Source organism: Lactuca sativa, chromosome 5 (assembly GCF_002870075.4).
Source record: "Lactuca sativa cultivar Salinas chromosome 5, Lsat_Salinas_v11, whole genome shotgun sequence".
Classification (NCBI taxonomy): Eukaryota; Viridiplantae; Streptophyta; class Magnoliopsida; order Asterales; family Asteraceae; genus Lactuca; species Lactuca sativa.
In genome coordinates, this window is record NC_056627.2 from 211,054,643 (window position 1) to 211,057,215 (window position 2,573).

Below are 2,573 nucleotides of genomic sequence, written 5' to 3' on the forward strand. Positions count from 1 at the left end.
CGAAGACAAGCCAGAAACCGAGATGGAAAACATTGCGGATATGTCTATGAGAGCTTACAAGAAGCGGATTAGAGATGATGTTGGTTCGGGGTTAGTACAACCTGCAATTCCTGCCACGACCACATTCGAGCTGGAAGGACACATCCTTTTTGTTCTAAAAGACATTCCATTTTATGGGAAAGATTATGAGGATGCTTTTAAGCATCTAGATGAGGTCAATGACATTTCAGATTATTTCAATGCTCCTAATGTTCCAAGAGAGACAACTTTACTAAGGATGCTAACAGTTACTTTTAAAGGAGCTGCAAAAGACTGATTGAAGGCACTACCACCTGGTGCAATCACTACTTGGGCCCAGATGTGTGAGCAGTTTCTAGATCAATTATGCCCACCTTCCAAGATAGCTAAACTCAAGAAGGCGATAGCTGATTTTGAGTAATTTCCGGGTGAGTCTCTTTACGAGGCATGGGAACGCTACAAAGGTTTGTTAAGGAATTGTCCTCAACATGACCTTAACATTCAAGAAGAAGTATGCATATTCTATGACGGGGTCAATGTCATGACAAGACAACTCCTTGATTCTCAAGGACCACTAACAAAGAAAAATTCAGGGGAAGTCAAGGAGTTAGTTGAAGAATTTGCAAAGCATTCTCATGAGTACCACAATTCAAGGCATGAAGGCATTAAAGGAATTGGGGGAGGAAGTTTTGAAGACATGGTTATTGTGCTAGCAATGCTCAACACTATGGATAGGAGGATGACCAAGATGGACCGGTCCATACATGCTATAAGAGTTGGTTGTGAAAGGTGAAATGGTCCACACTTCACTAAGGATTGCCACTTGGATGAATATGGGAACAAAAGAGCTCAAGTTTGCTTATCGAGTGGGGATAAATATGATGAAGACTGGAGGAAACCAAAGAAGGATTGGCTGCCATATGATGAATACAAGAAGCAAAAAGAAGAAAGATATAGGAAGACAGGCCGAGGCTTCTACCAAAAAGAGCAACCACCTGAGAAGAAAGTTGACATGGAAAACATGCTACTTCGTTTCATGGAAGCTTCAGAGAAAAGACATGATGATACTGATGCAGCACTGAAGGATCAAAGAATAATGATGAAGGAGCAACAATTTATGATGAAAGAATATCAGGCAATGATTATTGACCAGCAAGCATCATTGAGAAATCATCATGCCTCTATTCCACAACCTTGAAGCTCAACTTGGTCAACTAACAACTTTGGTGAACGAGAAACTATCACCACATTTTTCCGAAAAGAAGACTCAATCCCATGCAATGATGATCGAGACCGAAGAAGAGGCCATCTCTAAGTTCCTAGAAGCATTAGAAGTGTATCCAAGGCAGCCCGAACCAGGACCGAAGAAGCTAAAGATCAAAAATCAAAATTCTACTAAAATACTGAAATCACAACGTGAGCCGTCTATGCTCATGACGTGGGCCCGGTCTGAATAGAAGACTTCAGAATCCGTTCTAGCTTATCATCCGCATTTACCGTTTCCGTCCAAAGATAATCTTAGTCGACTGGAAAGGGAGCATCTGGAGTTTATTCAGCAAATAAAAGGTATTCCAATTAATACACCTTTTGTCGAGTCATTATAAAAAATTCCCAAATATGCAAAGTTTTTACATGACTTGATAGACACTCGTAAATAGTTGAAGAAGAATTCTAAGGTGATTCTAAGTGAACAAAGCACAAAAGTTGTATTGGGAGAGATACCTAATAAGATGGGAGATCCTGGACGCCACATTCTTCCATGGGAGTTTGGAAATAATCTAACAACTTATGCTTTAGCTGATTTTGGGGCTAGCATAAATTTGATGCCTTATTCGTTTTATCACAAGCTTAATATTCAAAAGATGAAGGCTACAAAAAATGACCACTCACATGGCTTATCGTTCAGTGACTCATCCTAGGGGGATTGTAGAGGACATCCTGGTGAAAATTAGGAAATTCGTTTTCCCAGTTGATATTGTGGTTATGGATATGAAAGAAGATGTCAATGTCCCAATCATTCTTGGTCACTTATTACTTAATATTGCTAGAGCCTTGGTTAATGTTCGTGAATCCAAGCTTACTTTGAGGGTTGGAGATGAAGAGGAAACTTTTGGAGTTGAAGATGGTTTCCAAGGGAGTGATGTTCATGATGAGGTCTTCAACATTGATGAAGAGAATGAACTTGAAGAATTAGAGAAGCTTATGGAAGAAGAGATTCAACATGGAAAACGTACCAAACCCATAGCATCCGTTCCATTTGTTTTTGAAGTGTTTGCTTATAAAACTCCGACATCTTTTGTGAGCAAAGAAAGTGACGATTTATCAAACAATGAAGATGAGGTTACTTCAAAGGAGACAAGTCTAGTGGTGAAAGAAGAAAAGATTCCTATGGAGCTTAAAAAGAATTAAGAAAAATTGGAGACTAAAGGGATTAAAAGAACGCTTGATATTGAGGAGGTAAAAGCTAAAAAGGAGAACTCAAAGACGGTGTATATTAGACGTGTCCAAGCTTACAAGAGGCGATGAAAGGAGTAGAAGATTCAGGTGGTGCTAGA

General features: G+C 39.5%; 1 non-coding gene across 1 annotated transcript; it reads right to left on the minus strand.

Moving 5' to 3' along the window:
- Positions 1–406: 406 nt before the first annotated feature.
- Positions 407–513, minus strand: LOC111914397 (small nucleolar RNA R71). The gene has a single exon (XR_002857794.1). It is a non-coding gene; the product is annotated as a small nucleolar RNA R71 (small nucleolar RNA).
- Positions 514–2,573: the final 2,060 nt, after the last annotated feature.